This window comes from Nicotiana tabacum, chromosome 16 (assembly GCF_000715075.1).
Source record: "Nicotiana tabacum cultivar K326 chromosome 16, ASM71507v2, whole genome shotgun sequence".
NCBI classification, from domain to species: domain Eukaryota; kingdom Viridiplantae; phylum Streptophyta; class Magnoliopsida; order Solanales; family Solanaceae; genus Nicotiana; species Nicotiana tabacum.
Window position 1 is genome coordinate 57,638,316 of NC_134095.1, and position 10,617 is coordinate 57,648,932.

Sequence of the window (10,617 nt, forward strand, 5' to 3'; positions counted from 1 at the left end):
ATTCGAACTTCACCATTTGGTAGAGAGAAGACAGGACTACATTAGCAGCATGAATCCAGGGCCTGCCCAACTATAGATTGTAGGAGACAACCACATCTAACACTTGGAATTCCATGGCGAACTCAACTGGACCTATCGACAATTCGAGCATTATATCTCCAACAGAATCTTTACCTCCTCCATCAAAGCCTCGAACACACACACTGTTCATGTGGATTCTTTCGGTGTCGATCTTCAATTTTTGCAGAGTAGACAGGGTGCAAATATTTGCACTAGAGACTAAAACCCTTGAGACAACAGAATCTTCACACTTCACCGTGAGATAAAGAGCTCGGTTGTGTTCTGTACCCTCCATAGGAAGTTCATCATCTGAGAAAGTGATCCTGTTTACTTCAAATATCTTGATAGCTATATTTTGCAAGTGGTTCATTGTGATTTTGTAAAGAACATGTGCCTCATTCAAAATCTTCATCAGGACCCTGCGATGTTCATCTGAATGTATCAGCAAAGACAAAAGAGAAATTTGAGCTGGTGTTTTCCTTAACTGCTCCACAATAGAATAATCCTGCACTTTCATCTTTTTCACGAACTCCTCAGTCGCTTCTTCGGTGACCGATTTCTTTACTGGCATTTGGCTATCCTTGAATGACTTGGCTTTTCTTAATTCTTTTGGGGTGACATCTCCCAGAACGAGTCAATCCTCCAATTTCATTAACTTCTTCCTCTATTTCTTTTCCTTTGTATGTCACTATCACTTATTTGTAATTCCATGGAACAACCTTGACATCAACCACTGGCAGTTGGGTCACTGGTTTAATGATGATAGAGGTGATAGGAGCCCCATTCACAACTATGACATGCTTACTTGGAAACCCTGGCACTACCACTTTTGAACTTTCTGGACTTGCCCCAATATCTTTCGAAGGCCCTTTCACGACCAACACCGGTGGCTTCAAATTGAGTGAGCTCAGCTTTTCTGTCGCCCCTTCAACTGTCAAGGGCATTGCTTTGGTAGAGTCTGGAGCTTTAACAAAATTACTTTCATTAGCCCGAATCATCATGACGGACTTAGAAGACTTCTTGGGATCTCCATCCTTGTGAACTATTTAAATCATATGCGTCTCTACATGGGCTGGCAAAGGGTTTTGGTTGATGTTCGGCGTGTCTGGGCTTTGGACTACAATTTGGTTTGTATCAATGAGCTCCTGGATTGCCCTTTTCAAATGTCAGCACTTCTCTATATCATGCCCTGAAGCATCAGAACAATAAGCACATCTTAGGGAATAATCGAGGTTCTTTGGACGGGGATTTGGTATCTTTGACTCAATCGGCCTCAAGACGTCCAACTGCCTTAACCTTTGAAACAGACTAGCATAGGACTCTCCAAGCGGGGTAAAAGTTTGTTTCCGTTGCTGCCTCTCTCTTCTATAATCCGACCTTGGTCGAAAATTTGAACCATGGGGGTTTTGGTAGGGTTGTGGAGGTAGATAGGTATTTTGTGGAGCTGGAGCATGCCATTGCGGGTAAAGATGGGGTTGAGCATATGATTGTGCATGGTGAACATGGTATTGGGGTGGCCTGGCTGAGTATTAGGGGTTTTGTGGGGGAAAGTAATGTTGGGGTGAATTATATGGAACTTGGGCGTAGGTTTGAGGTCAGGGTCGAGGATGGGTGTACTGATGAGGTGAACCCCTCTGGACATGCCATGGTCCAGAGACAACCATGGCGACAACGTCCTTCTTCTTCTTGCCTAGCAAACTTCTGGTACCACTCTGGATTGCCTGGGTGGTTGATTTTATGGCGGGGTAGCTCATGATCTTGCTCGACTTGAGCCCCTCTTCCACCATTTCTCCCATCTTTACCACATCATTAAAAGACTTATCAATGGTTGAAATCAAATGGCTATAGTAAGTAGGCTCCAAGGCTTGAAGAAAGTATTCAACCATCTCGTCTTCTTCCATCGGAGGATTGACTCGTGCAGCTTGCTCCCTCCACCGGAACCCATATTCTCGAAAGCTTTAACTGGGCCTCTTTTCCACCTTGGTCAAAGATAGGCGGTCTGGGACAATGTCTATATTGTACTGAAAGTGTCGGGCAAAGGCCTGAGCCATATTGTCCCATGTGTACCACCTGCTGGCGTTCTGGCAGGTGTACCATTCTAAAGTTGCCCCACTCAGGCTCTGGCTAAAGTATGCCATCAATAATTTGTCTTTTCCTCCGACGCCTCTCATTTTACTGCAATACCCTCTCCAATAAGCTACAGGATCCCCATGTCCGTCATACAAGTCAAACTTAATAAGCTACAGGATCCCCATGTCCGTCATACAAGTCAAACTTAATAAGCTACAGGATCCCCATGTCCGTCATACAAGTCAAACTTCGGCATCTTGAACCCGGCAGGCAGTTGGACATTGGGGAACAAACACAAATCCTTAAAGGCCACACTCACATGGTTTCCCAACCATTGCATATTTCTCAATGATTTTTCCAAACTCTTTACCTTCCTGAACATCTCCTTTTGCTCTGCGTTCTTGGGTGGTTTGTCAGTTTTAACATGAGGCTCAAGGCGGGGAGTGTAGGAGTAAGGATCTGGGATTTTGAAGGTGGGCTCTGGTGCATAGTATTGGGTATCTGGAACGGGGAATGCGGGCTCACTAGAGGATCGGTGGAGGGTAGCTTGCGGAGGGGGTACAAAAATAGGAGCAGATGTCGGAGCAGAGTATGAGGTTGGTTTGGCTGGTGGAGGATGGAGAATTTGGGCCGAAGTACCAGGGTAATTGTGGTAAGAGGTGAAGCCCGGTGCGTGTTGTGGGGAAAGATCAATGGTAATGGGCATTTGGGATTGGGAGAGTGGTGGAATGGAGGCAGGGTTTTCTGTGTAGTTGGTAGGGAACAAGGGTGGAGGGTGTCCCTTAATCCAGGCTTGATACATTTCCACCATTTGATGCTTCAACCTTCGGACCTCCTCTTGCAGTTCCGATTCCGACTCAACAATCTCTTTTGGCGGGTCTACAACTCCAGTGTCTGTTTCTTTGCTAGCCATGATGGTTTGATGCTTTGACCGGGTGTTGCATGAATGGCTTGCCAGGATGCCAACAAAATAACCACCTTCCTGAAATTAAATAAAAATAATAGAGCAAAACCACACAAAACCACCATGTTGGCGTTAGGGCATTTATCATATGATAATATCACGTTACGTGCAATACACCTAGCAACAATTAGCGGTTCTAAAATGGCTTTTAGGGTCGCATGGTCATATGGCATCATCCCAATTTGCTCATTTCAATCCTTTTGTCTCTTTCTTTTCTCCTTCTTTGCTGATAGGACTAAAATGACTTTTAGGGTCGCAGGGTCTTTTTTTCACCTCTTATCATTTCTAGCACCTCTTATCACCCGATGTAGGTTGACTACGTATCATGTCCCTTATGAATCAGACCAAGCGTAGTTCTAGAAAAGTGATGGAAAATAAAATAAAAATCTTGTTTTTTATTTAAAAAATTTCGGTTTACAAAATGGGAAGTACGAGAATGAAAGATTGACTGACTCAACTACATTACGACAGACTCTGACACGACCTTCAGTACTACTAGACAAGGCTAGAAAATAAAAGACGACATAAACAGACTCAAAACATGTGAATAATAATAGAAATCCTCCTCAATCAACTCCTGGATGTGATGCCCCCGGCTGGGATGGTCTTGGGTTGTCCGTCATGCTCAAACTCTGTAACATACCTCGTAAAGAAACACTGATGCTGGGTATAAAGACCCTGGCGTGTGCCCCCGCATCCTGAAGGTCGGCCCTAAACAAATACTGGCTATGTTGCTCCACGTTTGCTACCAATCCCGCTAACTAAGACTTTATCAACTCAAGCTTATCCTAAGGATCTTGGTCTAATACCTTCTCGAAATCATCTGTCTGAACTGCCCGACCCCTAAGTTGTGCTGGCAATGGGGTGCTGACCCCTGGTGGGATGGACTGTAACTAGATCAGGTACTCCCGAGTACACTAGGTCCTGCCAATGTCCTCTACTAATGTATTTTTGTTCATCCTCTTTGCATTGTTCCAGTATTGCACGTACTTGATTTCGCCATCCGCCTTTTTGCTAAAATTCATGATGTGCCTCCAAAGATTCAAAGTTGGAGGCTCCTCTTATCTCCTGCCCAACTGTCGCATTACCCTAATGGGAGTGTACGGCCTGACAGACTTAAGTCCTATCAGCATCAGGAAAGGCTGCATGCGGCATCCTACCAAGATCTCATCTAAAGGTAGCCAAAGGTAAGCCCACAAAACATTCCCTTTTATCCTCAAACCAAGGAACTCTATCCAAGCTGTGACGCCTACTTGGTATGTAAACTTAGGAGATTTCATCCTACGTTCAATGCATACTACCCGATCCCTCAAGTCACGCTTGATGGGACAAAGTAAGGAAGCGGTGTGTAAATGCTCCATCATCCACAATTGTAGCAAAAGGTTACTTCCCTCAAAATACCTGACACCTCCCCTAACCTCACTCAGGGCTCGATACAACTCTGCCAAGATCATCGATACAACGGTAACGGTTTTACGTTGATTCTCGTGAAATAGTGCCATTACCACTTACTGTAGACGAGTGCTAATGTGCCTCACATCTAATGGAAAAACCAATAATCCCAACAAAGCAAGGCTGAAAGCTTCGAGGCGACGTTTTTTCCACTTTGCCTTGGTTGTGCAGAACTCATCCCAAAAGACGTCAAAACTATCCTGTGGTCCAAATCTAGCAAACAAATAATCCAAGGATATCTAGGACTGCTCGAGGCATCTTAAATGATTGTTGTCTTTCGGGCTCAGGTCGCTGAGGAATCTTGTCCTAGAGTGGTCTTGGGGAAGTATCATGTCCTTGCCTATTTAGCTTAAACGAGTGAGAACAGACATTTATGCCAAGGTAAGAGTCATCTCACACTCTCCAAATCTGAAAATCAAATTTTGCGGATCCCAATAGGTCAGAATCGCCTCCACTAAATCTGGGCGAGGTGTGATATCAAGACGGGAAGTGAGGATGCCCAATTTCTGCATTAACTCATACTGCTCTAACAATGAAAATATTTTCCAACACTTGATCAACTTCCTAGGAATCTTTACTACCATCAGCACTTTGAAGAATCAGCGGGTCCATACCTGAATAAAGAGAACATGGTTAGCGACTCGGGACACTACGTGACACCACAAAATTTTCTAGTGGACAGATGCAAGACATGATTTGGCTATATTTAACAAAATGGCCTAAGTGGCTGAAAGTGGCTATTAGTGCAAACTGGACAAAGTTGACCCCTAATGCATGAAAAATACTCTATTTAAAGCTTACACGGCTCCAACATCCCAACAATCATGGCCTTAAAAAATTACTTTGCGGAAATGGCCTATTTTGCAAAATGGCTGACATGGCCAAATGTGGCTAGGGACGCGAACACGACAAGGATGGACCTTAAAGTGATATGGCACCGAGTTGTGGACTCAATATCCTAAGACATGGGAAATTGAACCATTTTTGCGAAAATAACCCCATTTTGCAAGAATGGTCGATGTGGCCAAAAGTGGCTAGACATGCAAATTTAACAGGAATGGACCTTATAATTGAGAGGACACTTTATTGTAGGCTCGGGGCTCTAATACAGGAGATAACAAACTACTTTGAGAAAATAATCCTATTTTGCAAAAACGGTCGATGTGGCCAAATATGGCTATGCATGCAAGATTTGTCTACGACCCCGAAAGCCAAGAACCTAAGACTTACTAGGAAGATCGGATCCTATGTGGGTTGCCTACGTATCCCGCCCCGGAAAACGAGAATCAGGTTCGCATAGTTCGGGAAGATTGGACATGGGAGAAAGCCTTTAAGAAAAATGCAACTAATTTGGAGAAACTATATTCTTTGTTTTTTGGAAAGGTGATGGAGAATGTAAATTTTTTTTGTATTTTCTTCTTTTTTTTTCTCTTTTTTTTTTATTTTTTTGGAAAATGATCCAAAATATTTTTGGATTTTTCATTTTCAATTTTTTTTTGGTTTTTCTTGAAAAAGTTGTGAAAGAAAAATATAATTGGGCCCGACTTGCTTCATTTTTCAACCTTCTTTCCAAAACATTGGTCCGCCAAATAACCTTTCTACCCTCATAGATGCAACATTTAGCACATAAGATGATTAAATGTCATTTTGGGCCACGAGCCCATTTTTGACATAATTTGGATAGGCCTTCTAGGACGGGACATGGTGCCTGGGACCGAGCCCTGCTAGGTTTAAATGACATGATGCAAATAAGAATGACCTAAAGGCTGACCTAAGTTTGGGGTTCACTAACAAGGCAATTCGGGGGAGCGTATGGTTGATGGTGGCTGCTCAAGCTTTCCACCCACTCCATACGTCCGACGGCCCCTCTCCTAAAATAAGGGTGACTCAACAAAGAGTTCGTGTACGCGACGCGTACTCCGAGACTTGTTGCAGAAAGAATTGACTGGTTAATGCATATGATGACAGTTATAAAGCAGTAACACATAAAGGAAAAACTGTAAACACATAAAACAACTAGCAAATAAAGCGACATAAACAAAAATAAAGCAAATAAAGAAAACATAAAAAACTTCAACCGAATATTCTAAAAAGGCAACAAAACCAAGTATCAGCTCGAACCTGCAACTCCCCAGCAGAGTCGCCAGAGCTGTCACACCCCCTTTTTTCAAACTCACTAACCCTCTTAAAAATAATAAAAGGATTTGTAAAGCTCAAAAGGGTTTTTAATTAAAAAGTGACAAAATTGTGTTCAAAAGGAAATAACTCAGAGTCGCCACCTGACATTTGTTTTGGTGTGCTAGGTCACCATTTTTTTTAAAAATGATTTTCCTTTTAAAACACTTTGGACTCCAAATTAAGTCTGCACCAGAGATTTGGGTAAGAGGGTTCATTTGACTCAGGGAGAAGGTGTTAGGCACTCCCAAGTCCCGTAACTAGTACGGTTGCATACTTGATCTAGTCGGCTTCTAAAATATTCAAGTTGAGGTAAAAATACATAAAATCAAAATAAGCACACACAAGGCTTGAGTTCGTCTCCACCTAATAAAAGAAAAATAAAAATAGAAACAAAAATACTACGAGTTCTACTATCGGCCTCCAAATACAAATACTTGTGGGAATACCCCGGAATAAAATATATAAAATCCTTCGGGGCATTCCCCAGATAAATTTAACTAAGGGGGGACCTCTCGCCTCAGAAAGAAGCTAAAACACGAACATCCTAAAGGTTTGTCTACCCAAATGTGGCCGGCCTAAGCATGCTCCTAGAGGACATATAATAAGAGCAAAACAAATAAAACTAAAGAAATAAAAATTACTTTCATGCTCATTCCCTTTTAACATTTCATTTTTATTAGACTGAGCTCGACACCTAAAGCATGGAGACAAATCAATTGCTAATGGGCTTCGGCCTTTCCCAGTCCTGCTAACTCAACAGTGACTCAAAAAATTTCAACAAAAACCAAATGCGTAAACATTAACAATTAAGAACAAGAAATACAGAAAGAACTAATCAACTAAATCAAAAGAAAGAAAGGAAAAGAAAATGAATCCAAGTACGGCAGGAGCATTGACTAACCCATTCACACATCTAAACCTATTCCTTAAAATAACTCAGCGATATGCACATTAACTTCAATTATCGGCTATGTACGTTTATTAGGAAAAACTAGGGAAAGTAATTACATGGAAAGGCTTCATGTACCTAGCTTAATTAACTTAGACACTTTGATGTTGTATGAGCTTTCACAACAATTACCAGGTTAGTAACTACAGAGGTCTGTTTTTCACAGGCAAATTCAAACTTTTCAAAATGAAATACACTGCTGAGTCGACTCCGCTTGAGTTCTAGTTTCAGCGAGAAGGATTATCCCCAAGGGATTATCATCCCACAAAACTAATTAACCTCCCTGGAACATGCAGACGGAACCAAGATTATGGGCCTAAAACTAAAGAAGAGGCATATAAGAATTTTTCAACAGTCACTCTTCAATATCGAACATGGCAAAAGAAAATGAATTTCACTATGAGACATAACCAAATCATTTTACCATTCAAGTAATTGAATACTAAACCAAAGTTGGATGATTCAAGATTAACATAGACTTCTTAAATTCCACACATAATGGCATGCTCTAATGGATATATCCAGTTGAACTAATCAAGATAGTTGGATATAAACAGAATCACTAATTAACATTATTGTAAATCCAATTCGAACTCGAGATGCGCAAGAAATTCTTCAAACAACAGAAAATCAACGCAAATATACCATATTTTTCCTATCAATCATGGAGCTGGTCAGAAGTCCAGTCATTCACGTGAAAGTCGAGCAAGCACATACTTAAATGGTATTTCAGACACATAAAGAAATCAAACACCTTAAGTTATAATAACTCGATCACATTCTCCATTCACTAACACTCACTTAGGTAATTTAAACTTTTATATCTTAAACTCCAGACATACTATTCACACATACATAAATACAGCAAGAAAAGGTGTGAACCTGAATGAGAGCCTTCGATTAAACTCTGGCGCGAATATACAATGACAGAAGTCCAATGACAACTCGGTATTGTGCGAACAGAACGACTAGGCTGAATAGGAATCACGGACTCAACCTTGAATGGCGAACTCGACTGGAAAAATGAGCTTCAACTCAACAAAAACTCGAATGGCAATCTGTCATAGCGAGGAACTCAAACGGAGAAGGAACTTCAACTCAAATATGTTTTCGATCCAACTCCATCTTTGACACCAAAATTAAAAGGAGAAACTAATTTTTATTTTATTTTTTCGAAAACTGAACTCCTAATTAAACCAAAACAGAAAACATTTTTTTAATGATTTTTTTTTCTGGATTCTAGAATGGAGGAACGAAACTGAAAATCAAGAAGAATAAAAAATGAAGAATGAGAAGTAGAATTCTTTTCGGGAAACTCCAATTTTCCTAAACTCTTTTTTTCTCTATTCTTTCTGTCTAAAACTAAAAATCCTCTAAAGACCTCCTAATTTTCCTCCTCTTTTTCCCTTGGCCGAAAATCCTCCAAATGGGAGTATTTATATGAACTCTTGAAGGTTCTATTCTTCTCCTCCAAGAAATCTCCCACAATAATTTCGAAAAATTGGAAACTGCCAAAAATTTCATAAAAACAAAAAATCGAAAAAATGGAAGGCGTGGATGGGCTTTAACTCACATCCAACCGCTCCCATTTATCCGAGATTTGTTCAAGAAAACCAAAGCGCGTGAGGGAGAAGGCAGATTCGATTTGGGTGAAATCATTAGAGAATATTCTGAGTTTATTATTATTGCTACGTGGAGGAAGGAGAAGATGAGAGGGGGGGGGGACCATGGGGCTCAGGTGAGCGGACTCGCCTGATTCCGGCGAGTTGGAGGCGGGCAGAAGCGGAGATGGGGGGCGCCGTTTGGTAGGGTATTCTAGGGTTAATATGATTAGGGTTTGTGGGAAATTAGGTTTATATATGATGGGGTTGGAGAATAGGGGTCATTGGATTAGATGGAATGAATGGCTAGGATTTAAAAACGGGATGGGGCGAGTCAGACGGGTTATGGGCTGGTGCAGTTGGGTCGGCTGGGTTGGGCTACTTGGGCGGATTTGGGGGGTAATTTTGGGGCAATTGGGCTCAAATTTAATGGGTTCTAACTCTTTTAAGTCCAATAATTAGAAACTTGAACTTTTTTTTCTTAAAATTCTAATTAACTAGGGTAAATTATATCACAATATGAAACAATATATATTTTATATATTTTTTTTTATATATATTATTACATTAAAAATAAAAGTAGAGAAAAATACGTAAAAATCGTAGTAAAAATATAAAAATATATTGCTATAAAATACTAATGGCCTTAAGTTAAAATAAGAAAATATATAATGAAACTATTTTTTTGTATTTTTTATTTTTTGCGCCTTTAAACATGAATTTAAAAATACGTAAAATACTAATGGCCTTTATACATATAATTAAAATTAATAATAAAGTGAAATCATATAGAAATAAGATCAAGTAATATTCTAAAAATACTAGGACTATTAAGGATAATTCTATGACGCGGGTCAAAAATTACATGTCTACAAATATGAACCGATAACTTTAAATATTTGTGTTTTTGGGAACTAAATACCTAGCGATAATTTATTTTCTTTTTTCTTTTGGTTGGGTAGGGGGTGGGGGTGGGGGTGGGGTAGGGGGGGTCAAATAGGAAGTAATGCTACATACAGTCCATTCTAATGTAAAAGTGGATCATATAGAATTATTATATTAATTAAATATTTAAAAATTATATTAAAATGAGTAAGGAGTAAGGTTTATTACAAAATAAATGGCAATAATTCTGGGAAGTTAATGTGCACAGAAATGTGGAAAAAAAGATGTCCACTAAATTGTGGCTCTGCCATTCCAATTCCTCAACATTAAGATAATACATGAATCAGTGGCATACATATAATTTTTATAAGCGATATCGAAATTTAAAAAAGTGGACAAATGAATAACAATAAATTACTATAGTGAAGAGTAGTATCATTTTTCAAATATACACCCAA

General features: G+C 40.1%; 1 long non-coding RNA gene across 1 annotated transcript; it reads right to left on the reverse strand.

Moving 5' to 3' along the window:
- Window positions 1–3,464: 3,464 nt before the first annotated feature.
- LOC107796272 (uncharacterized) lies at window positions 3,465–9,082 on the reverse strand. Its single transcript, XR_001650360.2, has 2 exons — window positions 8,556–9,082; window positions 3,465–5,160 (listed from the first exon to the last, which is right to left on the reverse strand). It is a non-coding gene; the product is annotated as an uncharacterized LOC107796272 (long non-coding RNA).
- Between the last annotated feature and the right edge of the window lie 1,535 nt (window positions 9,083–10,617).